General features: G+C 39.1%; 1 pseudogene; it reads right to left on the bottom strand.

The window, feature by feature from the left end:
• Positions 1-1984: 1984 nt before the first annotated feature.
• Positions 1985-15556, bottom strand: part of LOC148033907 (uncharacterized) — a 39931-nt pseudogene continuing 26359 nt past the window's right edge.

Here is a 15556-nt window from a genome sequence, read left to right as displayed (position 1 = left end):
TATCATATCATTGTATAAATAGCATGATAATGATGCCAAATAAATTAATCAAATATGAATCAAGAACATGTGCCATTTTCATTAGAGAAATTTGGGCTATACTTGATGATCCATCATAGCTTTTCTCAAAATTGCTCCTATAATAACCATTGGGGCAAGAATGTGTAAGGGAGGAGAAACTTACCATGGTAGTTGTTTATCATACTCAAACATATATACACACACGTGCACACAGAAAAAAAGCACAGAGAATGTGACATTTGACATGGAGAGTCATTATCGAGGGAGGAAATTAGTACCTTCCCATGAAATATGTAACATTCACATTGAGGAATGCTTTTTGATTGGTGCTTCTCAAGTCAACATTTGTTTCACGTAATTTTATGAAGTCATATTCTTAGAGATGATTTGTGAGTTTGGTCCTTGTGCTCGAATCCTCTTTGACTATATCTTGCCTTCCAAATGTTACATATGGTTGAGAACTATTGAATGGTCTTCTTGGAGCTTTGAGAAACTCTCACTTAGACCATCTTGGACATTGGTGAGCTATGACATGTAGGGAGTTGTTTTCTTATCCCATGCCTCATACTTGACAATTCTTTTTTTGTGTTGGCTTCGAGGCACATCTAATCTATGTGCAGGACTTGAGCATTCATGGTTCTCACTTCTTATTGGTTTTGTACCTTTTTAATCTCTTCTTACTATAGAATTTCTTGAGTATGAAGAGGGGATGATATAAATATGTATGCCACTCTATAAAAGTGTATTTTGATTTCTCTCATGAGGGTCCTCATTTATATTGTTTATGAAGCTTTGCATTGTCTTGTTACCCACTAAGTGTTTGATCTTGTGATATTGTAAGCACACACTCTCTTTCCTCAACCATTGTGGAACCTCCTCCTTGGAGGGTATTTTCCTTTTCAAGATTGGCTACATGTGTTTATGAGGATGATTCATCACATGGAATGAATATTTGATTGAATGCTTTAGGCTCAAAGAGGATATATTTGTTATTGAGGAAAGGCTTGAATCATCATATCAATTCTCAAAAGGAAATAATCTTTTGGAAAATTTGTGCATTTATTACAATTAATTAACTAGGTTTCCTTTATAATTTTTCTTTCATGGTATTCCTTGACATCAAATAAAGTGAGCTAAAATGTGTATGCCTTGAGAAACTAATCCATTTGTGGGCTTTAATCTCTATCACGTTTTCTATTATAGTATGGTATTTTTAACCTCAATTAGGATTGATCATAGGTGAGATGGGCATCGTGTCATTAAACTCTAGCACTACAACATATACATGCTATAACGACGTTTATAATGATGTTTTCTTTATATATGAAAAATATCCCCATCGTCGCTATTAGCGTCGCTACAAAACCGTCACTATTTGCCTCACTATTTTCGTCGCTAATTTTGTCAATATTAGCGTCGCTATTTTCTTCCTAATTTTGTCGCTATTAGCGACGAAAATAACGACGATTACAGAGGAATTTCCGATGCTAATACCGATTATTGCAGAATTATTTTTCGACGCTGATACCGACGGTTTTGCAGAAAATTATTTTTTTTGTGGCAGAGCTGCAGATGCAGCCCTACCACAGTTAGAGCCACACATGGCTAAGAGACAATTCCTGTTGTCAAAGAAGTTAGACAATCGATCCCAAATAATGACAAGACTTTGCAAACAAGTACTTTCATGACATTAATTAACACAAATGTGCACTGCATTGATAAAGAAAATAATAGAACTTAAATTGAGAAGTGCTACTGCGATAAAGCAAATATGTATACACCTGTACATCAATATGTGGTGAATAACATGGAGATGTGTATATGGAGTCATGCTACAACATAGAAGTCCGAATCATATACACTTAGCTATTACATATGGAGGATAGAGGCCATAAGGCCTTACATAATACAAGATGGGGAGTAATCCTATGTAGCCTAATCTGCTCTCTACGACTCATCCGCATCAGAAAACTCCTCTCACTGTAGTGGCATACCGAAGGGAGTCTGCAACAGCAAATACATATATAATTATGAGTACCAAATACAAACTAACATATAATAATAGATTTCTCAAATTAGGAATGATATTTATTACTACTTACCGGTCCTCCACGAGCATAGAGCTTCTCGATCAGGGCACTCAAGCCATGCTTCTCCACGTATGTCACCTCTAGTGCAGTCGGGTCGCGATTCACTAAAACCTTGCTGTGGCACACAAACATTGAAAAACAACGTACTTGAGATTCATGTTCGAAATGCATACATCAACATGGATGTCATTAAATTAGAGTACTCTACCCTATGAATACTTATGAAATCTGTCAGGAATGTTGCGTGGCCGCCGCTACCAAGGTGATGCACCGATCCTGCGTCCAAGCGCGTCTTTGTTGCATCCTTCTGCTGCTTCCACTTTTCTGGAGTGGATGTCCCCTCATCCTGGAGATTATTCCAGTCCTCTATATCCAGCCACTCCGACTTCGATTTTCCCTGCTTTACTGCTTCGCGTGCATCAGACCGCCTATGCGACTGATAGTCATGCGTACGCATCATCATCCACCCTCTCAAAAATCTATCATTGCTCTCGATACAATGTATCGATTATGTACTCCTTGCTGGCGTCTGGGATCTCCTTCCACTTGTCTGTAATGTTGTGCCGAAATACTTGTTGGCACAACTCATGCATCCTAGAGATGGCAGCTTTTCCATCATCATTCATGTATAAATGGCCAGTGGCCTTATCTATGAGATACGAGTAACCTGCAAGATTTTACAAACAGGTACTTTCATGACATTAATACAAATGTGTCAAACACAACTTGGATTGATAAGTGCTACTGCGAAAAAGGATGTGAAAATACATACCTAGAGGAGTGGGTTTCGTGTACTTCTTGTTAGCCCTAGGAGTGATTGGTGGGGTGCCTGAAGGAGTGATCGGTGGGGTGCGTGAAGGAGTGGGATCAGTAGACGTCTGCCCGCCACCGCCAGTGAAAGACGGTGTCGACTCCCTGGTGGCAGTGCGAGTGGGAGAGACTGCATCTATATCCCCACAACAAGAGCTGCCTCCTCTTCGACTACGTGACTCTGAAGCAAAGCGAGACTTGCGACTGCATCTACTGGAGACCGAAGCATGGGACCGTGCCGATCATGCTGAGCTGGAATGGGAAAGCTGTGCATCAGCTCTATCTCTGACCTGTGCTAGCTGCTCCGGTGAGAAACGCGCTAGCATCGTGTCAATGTCGTCATCTGTAAAATCGCGACTCATCTTCCAAATCCTAAACCTGCACATACAAGGAAAAATAATAATATTAGATAATGAATTGCAAGACATAATAAAACTAAGACTTAATTTGCAAGACTTCATTTTAAAATAATAATAAAAATTAGATTATACAAAACACCATACTCAAAAAACATAAAAACTGTCCTAACCGATTTGCAAAAAGTGGCATTGCTGTAGTGGGAGGAACGTTTTGATCGAGTCGCTTTTGTTTAGTGTTCCACAATCTCATCTTGACATAGCTCAGTATACACTGGGAGATCTATACAAAATTCTCCACAAAATGAGGACTTTGCTTCATTTTCAAAAAACCCATCCTCTATCTCCATAGGTGAGATGTCTTGGTCCTCCAGGCAGTTCATCCTAGTTTCTTGTATGCCTTCTGTCATTGCCGCTATTAAAGGTGTCTCTTCTACGATCGGTACGGGAGTTCTGGCAAACACGGGGATACTCCTAGATGTCATGGGAATGACATACCACCATTGAGGTTGTTGCAGATTAGGGAAAAAGATGACCTGATCCATATTACGATTAGTATAAAAGTCCACTTTGAGATTGCTAAAGCGCGTCAAGTATTAGGGACTCTTACCTGCTCACAGTGATTTGGCAAAACAAATGTATCACTCAAATCGGTCCACTTCTTCGTTGAGTCAATCTCAACAAAGCCACTTGGCCCTCCCCGAACAGTTGCACCTGCTCCTTCGAGAGTAACCTTGAACCATTGCACATCAAATATGGTCACGGAGAGACTTCGATAGTCCATTGCAAGGATACTCTGTAAACATCCAAAATACTCCATCTCTGCAACTACACAATTTGGATCTGTGGCACGTCGTCGGCTTTCCTGCTCAAACATTGCCATCACTCCACAGTCCATTGTCGAGCATAACTTGTTGATGTGCTCTACTCTGAAATGTCATCCACGTGACCATGCTGCACTATGGACCTTATATTGGGAGAAGAACAAGTATATTAGTTGCGATTTGCAGTATAGATTGTAATTTCTTGGGATTGCATACCTTGGGATTGCATCCACGTGAGAAGTCCCCACTCTTCTTCAGTAACTATTTCTCCATCTTGAGATGCTTTGGTTATGGCCTCATGTAGCCATCTAGTGGACATGAGTAGAGGCATCTCCTCTAAGCCCTTCGGATATCAAATGGCCATTGCCACGTACTCTGTCGATCTTGCAGACTCTCGCTCAGCTCGAGCATCCTCATACCGTTGCAGCCACTTCTCCATCGTAGCGCTATGCAGCATACAAAATTGGTTCACCTTGGACTCCTTGGATGCGTCCATCTTCTTCTCTGTTCCGTTTCCCACTAGGACATCTCCATTCAGACGATCATCCTCCTTAAGTGACCATATCAAGCCTTTGTCCCGGTCCATAGTGGACAACCACTCAGAAATGTACACCAAGACCTCCAACACTAACCAACCTTTAGCCATGCTACCCTCAGGATGAGCCCGTTGTCGCACAAATCCCTTTAAGGTCTTCATGAACCGTTCAAGGAAAAACATCCATCGACTATGGACTGGACCTGCAACCTGCAATTCATCTACAATATGTACTAGAAGATGGGTTTGTATCGTGAGCATGCTAGTGGGAAGATACTTCTCCAAAAGACAAGCAGTCTCTACTGCCATGCATTTCGTAGATTCAATAGATGATGTGCGAATCTCTTTTTGGGAGATAAACTGAATCAATTCGGACAATTTGTAAATGGTTGTCTGTACCTCCGATGTCAGAGACCCTGCGATTGCGATCGGCAATATGAACTATGAAAACCATGTAATTAATATTGTGTATAAACAAACAGAGATTCTAAAATCTAATATGCAGAATCATGCCATACACAGCATCATACCGTACATAATTGACACATCTTATGCCAATCATGGGATTTGAGTCGTGTCAGTTGGTCATCCTTTCTGAATGCTGTCTTCAGAGAACTCATTAGGCCAGTCGGCGTGCGAAAGGACTTGATGTTTTCCTTTACTCGTCGCACTTCATTGCCAAACAAAACCCAAGGAGCGCACGAAAATTGCACTCGACCGTCGACACCACTTATAGGCCAATATGGTTCCATCTTTCCCACTACTTTCAAATCCATCCTCGCTCCTAGTGTGTCTCGCTGCCGAGTGAGGTGGTCCCATAGCAAGCTACCCACATTCTTAAAAATGTGCATGGGATCTAAAAGGTGATTAATTTTTAGTTTTTTCCAATAAGTCAGCTCATAGAAAATTGAGAAGCGTCGCATTCCATTGGGAAGCGAGTCTTGGTCCACCATCCTGCGATCAAACCAACTCAGTGCATTCATTTTCACAAGAGGGCGACCAAGAAATCCTTCTCTCATGACATGACCCTCTGGCAAAAAAGCCCGATGTCCCTCAAATACCATCTTCTTCATAGATTTTGACATACGAGAATCCAACCTTGGTCCACATAGAGGACATGCATGGTAACCCGATGTGACTAGCCTTGCACAACACACATGTACAATGAGGCATGTCATAACACTAACATCGCTCAAAGAAAACTAGCAAAATAAGAAAACACGCTTTACCAGAGCATTCTCCATAACCTGGAAAGTCATGCATGGTCCACATAAGAATTGCCCTTATAGTTGCGAATCGCCTACCAATATGTTTGCTCATGTCCTCCACTACAATTCCCTCCCACAACTCCTTTAGCTCATCAATCAGTGGAGAGAGGTAGACATCCATATTCTTGACTTTGTATCGTCCAGGCACAAGCAAGCTGAGCAAAAGGTGTCCTTTCTTGGTGGAAAGCCATGGCGGTATATTGTAGTTAACAAGGAGCACGAGCCATACACTATAGGAGGTGGAACGTAAACCAAAAGGATTTACCCCATCCATGGCAAGACTAAATCATAGATTCCTCGCCTCCTTTGCAAAGTCAGGGAAAGTCTCATCAATGTGATGCCATGCTTCTGAGTCAGCTAGTGTACGTTGTACACCATCCGTGGATCGATTTTCCGCATGCCATGTAGTTAACTTTGCAAAACTCTTAGTCTGATAAATGTGACGAACACGCGGTATCAGCGAAAAGTGCCTCAAAACCTTCTACGAAATAGTTTGTCCTTGCAAGTCATTTCGATACCTGTCCGCATCGCACTTGGGACATGTGGCCAACAATTCAAACTCTCCCTGAAGAGAACACAATCATTGGGGCAAGCATGAATGCAATTATAATCCATGCCTAGCTTTCATAGCACTTGTCTTGCATCATCACGAGACTCAGGCATCGTGTTTTGGGTAGGCAAAATGTAAGATTTCTGTGTTCTACAAATTGCAATGAAGCACGTTATTAGAGTACTACATAGCACATTTTAATGGCTTTCAATAAAGAATCATACACATCATAATATACCTGAATAGCTCTGTCACACTCACATCGCTCCATCCATACTTTGTTTGTATGCTCAACAATGCAAGAAGTGTCTTCAAACGGGATACCCGACTCCCATCATACAATGGAATGGCAGCCTCTGCAATTAAAGGATCTTGGGATTCCGAGTTCGTCAGAAGCAATGATTCGATCATGTCCTCTAACTCGGGCTCCAAAAAAGCAGGAGGATTGTCCATGTCTCTAGCATTCTCAGCCATAGAAGGGGGTTGAGATTTATCACCTTCTATGAGACAGTTACTTATCTCGGACATCATTTGTATAGAGCACGGACGAACTCGTCTTACTGGGCACAAGAGATCTATGGACTGCAATGTATCGACATGGCCCTGACCCTGTAAAGGACGTTAAGAAGCTAACTTCTAAGATAACCCCAAACTATTATACTTAAATCAATTACATGTCATATAGTAATGAGAGAGAACTTACCAGAATCTCGTAATTCAAGACTTCTTGGTCGATTATCTCAACTTGAAACTCTCCATACCATTGCACATGCTCTATGGACAAACGAGGTTTTTGACGAATGGCCAATTTGCATTGCGTGCATGGATAGGGGACACGTTGATTGAGCCAAGCCTCACGATCACCACCATGTTAGTTGTGAGTGCTAGACATTTTGACTGCGATGTAATGGAATGATAATTTAATAACGATTCTATATTGTATATTGGGACCACTCCACTATATATATTTCAAGTTTAAATTTTTGTACCTATCTCTTTGAGTTCGGCTCTAAACTTATCTATCTTTGAGGTCGTCTCTAAACTATGCTCACACACATACATTTTCGTATCTGCATTGCAAAGAATAAAAACCGACACAAGAAAAAATTTGAAAACACTCGCTTCCATTTCTTTCTCTTTCAACACTTTCTAACCTACATTGCAAAGCAACACAAAGATCGAAGAGAAACCAACACTTTCTAACCTACATTGCAAAGCAAAACAAAGATTGTAAAGAAACCAAAACAGGGCATACCGTCGTGCTCTCTTCTTCTTCCATGACCTCTTCATGCGGGTGACGCTCCTCTCCTCGCGTGCGGCTCGCGGCTTGCTTCCTTGCTCACCTTCCTTTCTTACTCACCTCCCTTTCTCTTTCTCTCTGCCTTCGCGCACGCATTTGAAAGAAACATTCGGGTTTTCGCGAAATGTTATAGCAGTAAGTCGTCGCTATTTACGTCACTATTTGTGTCGCTAAATAGAGACATTTTTAGCGATGCTAATACTGACACCGAAAAAAAAAACGTTGCTACTTAGCGTTGCTATATGTGTGTACCCTTGTAGTGTAGCTTGATTTGAGATAATCAGAGTAATTTCAATAAACCTGCATACATGAAAACTGCAAAAGTGTAACCTTACCAACATGGAATGAAACATCTTTGTATAAGTTTAATATATTTCTTTTGAGGCTACTTATACCAAATTTTTCCATAGAGCTAGGCTTAGTATGTTGATGCTTACTGAAAGACATTCACCTTAGGCAAAAGAGGATCCTTTTCATCTCTTTTTGCAATGTACATGCATTAGAAAATTGCGAAAGAAGATGCACAAAATGGCGTAGTACAATTGGCTCTTAATTTCCATAAGTATTGAGCTAGGTCACATGGTGTTAAATATTTAATTATTGATCAATATAGCTACCTTTATAACGCTTGGTGCACCACCAAATAACTGTTTGAGGAGTAAGGAGAAGAATTTTGTAAATTTTTGTAAAAAATGAATGAGAAGAAATATTGTATTATTTCATCACTATTTAATTTAAGTGTAACTTTTTTTGTGACTATTTTCCACAAACTATTTGTAAATTTCCACAAGTATATATTCTTGAAATGGCTATTTGTAATTCCCTAGTATGAAATGTGGGAAACTAAATTCCCTAGTTATGTGGCCTACAATTCCCTATTATGCTATATGGGAAACATGATTCCCAAGTTATATGACCTAAAAATCCCTAGTTTAAGTTGTGGGAAATAAAATTCCCTAGTTATATATAGGGAATTCATACATGCATGGCTAGGATTCCCTACCATGAGATGTGGGGAATGTAGTTCCCTAGTTATCCATAGGGAATCCATATATACATACCTAGGGAAATATAGAGAATTTCTACACTTTAAGAGTTTCTCTATGTAGGAACTCTTCAAAATCTCCTTGTAAATACATGGGGTGGAAAATAGGGTTAAGTTTATATAGGCTAAAAGTAGAACAAGGGTTGAGAGGATGAGACCTAAGAGTAAGTAATTGCAAATGCTTAGGTGAGAGTTCTAAGAATTGTTCTTGTTTCTTTTCTTCACCATAGTTCTTGTAGCAATGGATCATATATGAAGAGATGTAGAATTGTGCTAATTCTTGCAAGGACAAATTTTGCCAATCAAATATCTAAATATTTCCATGATTGCAACAAATTTACAACTCTTATCAATATGGTTGTTGAGAGGTTCTTATCAAGTTTGTATTTTTCATTTGATTTTGATTGTGATAACTAGGAAGTTACAACCTACCAAATAAAGTTAGGTCCTTATATGCAGTTATTGTACATGCATTTTAAAAGCTTTTGGCCACATAGGAGTAGCTGCGAAATGCAAAAGGAAATGTTAAGAGGTTTGAAGGTTGGGTTAAATCAAAACCCATTTCCTTTTTCCCCTTGCCCATTGCCTACCTCAATACCCCATTGTCTAGTAGGACTTATGAAATGAGTTTCTTAGAGTTGTATTAGAGAATGCTTAATATGAAATGAATAATAATAATTATTTTGTATCCTTTGTGTGATGACACATCAAATTGCTATATTGGTTAGAGAAATTGCAAAGTTCATATGCACTAGCTCGAATACAATCTTGGACACAATTAAGCACATAGAGCAAATAGTCCTTGATCAAAACATTGTTTGCATGGATAAATTATGTTCATGTCCCCATCCCCCAAAGTCAAAAGGAGTCAGAGAGAAAGCTTTAACTTGTAGCATATGTGAAGTTAACTTTGTCTATATTGAATCGATCAATCCAAAGACAATTGGTTATTAATAAATTTAACAAAACTCTTTGATACAAAAAGATAGTAGATGTATTAAATAATAGCTAGAGTTATAAAATCCCAAAATAAGATAAGACCAATGCTAACTGATTATTATTAAACTTAAAAAAACTATTAACTAGTGCTCTTATACCCTACCTAGCCCTTTTCTCATGGGAATTCTCATCTATGCCCTCCAACAAGAAAAATGTCGGCCAAAGAAAAATCATACCAAGAGGTACACCAGAATTTTTCCCCATTGTCACTCAAATGATGTAGGGAGATTTTTAGATGTAGGACATGGGAATGGTGGTCATGTCTGTGGGCAAGGATGTGAATCTGGTCTTCATGAACATTTCCTAGTTATAGACAATCCATTAGGTAAATCCCTATGTTTTGTTGATAAAATTCCAAGTGTATTGTTCATGTCCAGTTTGAACATTTGTACAAAGGAGAATCAAAGGAGCCGAGTTGCATGAGAGAGAAGGATGTTGACTATTATAGCAAAAGAAATTTCTTTTTGGTGGACACTGCTGAAGACATTAAAAATGCAAGAGTGAGGAAAATGAATCTACATAGTGAGAAGCATAGGCCTTGGATTAGTAGCATGAAACTCCAACAATGGGAGTACTCGCAAAGAGATAGTGGACATTTGGATCTTGATGGATCTATTCAGCCATTCTATTGAAAGGACATCACAATGTCTGAAATGCATCATGAGGTGTTGTAGGCAATATGGAAGTCATATCTAGGTGGACTTTTAAAGGAAAGCTGTAGATGGTAGAACCTTGTGTCTGTGGCTCCTCACTTTCAAGAACAAGCATAAGAAAAAAAAATAGTCTCCATTCTTCTTGGGTTCAAGAAAAGTTATGAAGAAGATGCTGAGTAAAATTAAAAGATGGAAAGTCTTAGATTGCATGTCAACATACCACAACTCTCATACACTCTAGGAGGTTTGGCAAAAGGGTAAGAAGTGTTTGTCACACATCTTGGTGACAAACACAACCTCTTAGATTCCCTTGATTACTGGTTAAGCTAATAAACAAACTTGACAATGAAGCTTTAAAATTCTTGGGCATATTTCAAAGAGAACCTCTTCCCAGATATAGTCACCTTTACTTGTTTTCTAAAAGCTTGCAGCAGCATAGGAGCACTAGAGAAGGGCAAAGGGATACATACTAATGTAGACCTATTGAATGCTGAAATAACTTGATTTTTTGGTTGATTTTTGTTGTTTTTAAGGGTTGAATGGTTTATTTTTAATGGACTTTGAATGATAATTAGCTATTTTGGAAGTGTTTGAGAGTGTTTTGGATGAGGTTGGTTATATTTTGGAAGCTCATGATGTTTTATCGTAGAGAGATGAGGTTTTGTGATGTTCTGATAAGTTGTAATAAGGTTCTAATAGCATCTATTTAGCTTCTATTTTGTTCCATTTTTCATCTGTATGAAGCATGGAGTAATGACTGATAAAGTTTGAGGTTGTTTCAAATATCATTGAATGGTTTTTGATAGTAATATGAGTTATGTGGTTCTAATGCTTTCTATTGACCTTATGTAACCCTCTATTGAGCTTCTATAGAGCCTCTGTTCGTGTGCTGTTCTATATGCCTTTATAAGTTTTTTATGGAATGTATGTGATACTTTGGGAAAGTTTTATAGCCTTTGAAAGAGGTGAATGTAATTTGAAAAGCGCTCAAGGAAGGGGAAGAAGAAACTATTGAAGACTCAAGAGAAGACTGAAGTGAAGTGATAGTGATAAGCATCATTGTAGTGGCTCTAGTGACCTTTCATATCAAACACACCTTTTGGAAGGGGTATCCACAACCAAAGAAGGATTATTATGAGTTATTATTGAGTATTATAGTGAGGAGATGATATACTATTGATAGAGAGAGAGAGAGGGAGATTCAGAGATAGCCAATTCTATGCCAAACAATGTATCTATATATGAGAGATTGTGAGAGAAAGCTATGGAAACTTTGAAGATGAATCATATGTGATATTTTTCCATTAAAATTGGAGTATTATTTTGTGTTTTTTATGTCTATCAAAGAATTCTATGAAGAATATGAAGAGAATGATAGATTTTGTTAAAGTTAAAACCGTGGGAAATTTGTTTCTATGAAGCTGCGTGAAGATTTTTTATTCCTGGTATTCTTTTTCTTATTGTGGACATATAAAAGATGAAAAAGATGGTTGTTGATGATACAATATATATTTCTTTCAGTAGAATCCCTATTTCCTTGGTGTTTCTTTTGGGGCTCCATGTTTTTGGTGCGCAGTCGGGGAACTACCATCAATAAGCATCAAAAGAGACTGAAAATGAAGGAAATGGCATTGCGATGAAGAGAAGAATTCAATGGGACTTTGCAAAGTTCCTTCAACCAATGAAGAATTGGAGTTACTAATTGCCAAAGCCACTTTCCACAAGAAGCTGTTCCCATAATGGTGGAAACATATTACCATCATGATGCAAACTCTATGTGGTAGACTATTTCCTCTCCTTGTTGAAGCAATAAAGATGTGCATCTTGGTAGCAAATTGATTGGGAACAAACTAAAGTGTAGAAACAGAGAGAATGAGCATCCATGGAAGATTTGGCATTCATTGAGAAGTTTCTTGACATCATTAAGTGGGAGATCATGGAAAAGCTTCAGGAGTCGTGGTCAGTGGAGGTTTATGAAAACAAGAAAGAAAAGAGTTGGAATTTGTTCATGGATGCTCAACAGTAGGACACGTGGGACGCATGGTGCACTAATATGTTTTTCCAATTAGAAACCCATTGGAAGCTAGTGGATAGAGTATTCTTCACAACATACACTATTAAAACCATGAAAAGTTGGCATTGCTATGATAATGGCACCACAACGATCCTTAGAAGAATGAGTTTTGATACCTTCAGAATGGAATATCTTCACCTCTGTGGTGGTTTAAAAGTTGAATTCAAAAACATAGGAAAGCATAAAGTAGAAGAGATATTGTCCAAAGAGTGCTCTAGAGACTAAATCCCCCTCTAATTCTATTCTGTTGAGTACAAACCAACTAGGGGGAGCCAACTCCCTGATGAATGACGTAATCAAGAGGCAAGTACTAGAACAAGCTCAGAGGTACATAAGAAGAGAGAATACAAAAATCAAAGCCAAGAATGAGCTAGCAGTAGAAGCCTCCTTTGATGCCCTAAAAGCACTCTTTATAGAAGTCCCTATGGTGACTCAAGGTCCCTTCCTAGTCAAATTTGTCCTGGAAATATTGGTGACATGCTAGCGAATGTAGTCCCATTGCCCATTTTCAAGGGAGAGTACAATGAAGATCCTGATCTTCATGTACTAGAGTTTATGGTAGCATGTGTGGCTAACAATGTTAGAACCCCTGAGCATTGGTTAGCAATATTCTGTGCCACTTTCAAAGTCTCGATGTTCTAGTGGTATGAGAGACAAGTAGTAGGAACTTCTGGTACATGGAATGCTCTAAAGTTGACCTTTGTTACTAAATTTAGGCTTGAAGGTTTTGAAGAGTGGATGCGAGAGGAGTTCATGAATCTAACTTAGTCCTTTGGTGAACGAGGATAAGCTTATGTCTCACAAATGGAATCCATATTGAAGAGATGGACAAACCATCATTTGAATGAAGGCATCCAAAAGGGAGTTTTCCTCAGAGGCCTACAACAAGAAGTTTGCAAGTTCGTGGAATTGAGAAGGCCAGTCAGTCTGCAAGCTATGGTGGAAGGTCAAAACTCTATGACGAAGTTGAAGTAAGGTTGTAAATGACCTCAGGAAGAGGAATCTTGCCTCCTCCCATGCTAAGAATGGTATGCCCACCAAATGCAGTCCCAGGGACAGTTCCTTACCCCTACCCCCAGATACAAATAGTGCCACAATATAGTGCATCGAATCCATAGTGGCAGCAGATAACAATGCCTCAAATGATGGTTCAACCACAACAGTAGTGGCCTCAAATAGTTCCCCCAATGGAAACTCAACAAATGGTGGAACCCTACCAACTGGAATCAACAACCCCAAGTCTCAATAGGAGCCTTGAATCAAAACCAGAATAGAGGAACCTCTGGGTCAATCCAACTAGTGTATGCATTGATTATAGAAACTTCTCAAAATCCTACTCTAAGTACTCCACAACGTGAAAATCTAAAGGAATATCTCTCCAATTTAGTTGTAAGTATTAAGAAAGATATTATGGACATGACTCGGATGTGATTACAGAATAGCTACAAACACTAAATATGAATACAACCAATATGTCCACTCCTGTGGGAGGTGGGAGAGATGTGATGCGGTCTAATATATGGTGTGGAAAGTGCCATCAAGCAGAATATTTAGCTATTGAATGTACAAAAAAACTAACCATTCCTGGAGCCTTCTATTCATACTGTTTGAGGAAGAACCATACATAGGATATCTGCTCTCTAAAGGAGGGGATGCATGAAAGAAGAAAGAAAGATGAATATGCAAGATTCAGCTTGCTAGAATCTAAAATGACAATGCATGACATTGGTCAAAAGCCTAGGGAATTCAATCGCAATTTTGGTCCAAGGAGATTTATCTCTCAGAGTTACATAGGATGACAATGTGGTGGTGGCTAGAGATCAAAAGTGAATTGTTACAAATGTGGAGAAAATGGTCATACTTAATTGTCAAGACCCTGGAAGGTTTATGGACTACAAGCCCTTATGCAGTCGATGGAAAGTAGAAGGCCACACTGCAAAAGATTTTCCATGTCCAGATCTTATGAAAGCTACTCCTAATACCCAACAGAAGACCCAAGAACCTGTCAAGAATCGCATGGTGGGGGGACTTGCTTGAGCTGCTGCGCCAAACACACACTCTATACACAAGAGGAAGCTCACTCAAGAACACAAGAAGAGAGATGGAGGCCAAAAATTTTTCTTATTGATTTTTCTTCTTCTTCCACACACTATACAATGTACACAAAGTATAGATAAGATACAACATAAAGGAAAGTGGCCTTCTAAGTCAAACAGTGCATAACCGACTACACTAATCGACTGACACTATATCTTTGCCAGCTGTAGGTAGGTGTCACAAAACTAAATATAATAAGTGATGAGTCAGTAGCCATGTGAGTATCATAATGACCACCAACGTGCTAAGTGTAGACGTGTGAACTCATCCAGTCAGGCAGTCCATCATCAATGTCCACACATGTTGAGCTTTCCATCTCAACACTCCCCCTCAAGCTCAATTCTATCTCTGCAACTCCAAGTAAGCTTCAAAACTTTCGAAGCTTCTCTGCACCCAATGCCTTTGTGAAAATTTTAGCTATCTGATCATGTGTGCTGATATATACCAAGTCAATCTCTCCTGCAAGTACCTTCTCTCTCACAAAGTGGTAGTGCATTTCAATGTGTTTTGTCCTAGCATGGAACAGTGGATTCCTAGCTAGCTATATTTTGCTCATGTTGTCACAATGAATGACCTAATAACTTTTGTAGCCATACCACCTCACATGTTAGCATAGCAGCACCCGTATACTCAACTTCTGTACTCGATAAAGCAATTGTAGGTTGCTTTTTGCTTCTCTATGTAACTGCTGCACTACCAAGGGAAAACATGAATCTACTTGTAGATCTTCTGTCTGACATGCTACCAGCCCAATCTACATCTATATATCCAAAGACTTGTACATCCTTACATACCTCATAAAAAAGTCCATAATGTAAAGTGGACTTCACATACCTCAATATATGTCTAACTGCATCCAAATGAGGCTTTCTAAGCATCTACATAAACTGACTGACAAGGCCAATGGCATAGCTCAAGTCACGCCTTGTGATAG

Source organism: Lygodium microphyllum, chromosome 7 (genome assembly GCF_053477565.2).
Source record: "Lygodium microphyllum isolate KBCC chromosome 7, Lygodium_microphyllum_v1.1.10, whole genome shotgun sequence".
Taxonomy (NCBI): Eukaryota; Viridiplantae; Streptophyta; class Polypodiopsida; order Schizaeales; family Lygodiaceae; genus Lygodium; species Lygodium microphyllum.
Note: the sequence above shows the minus strand (reverse complement) of the source record. Positions and strands in the feature narration are given on the sequence as shown.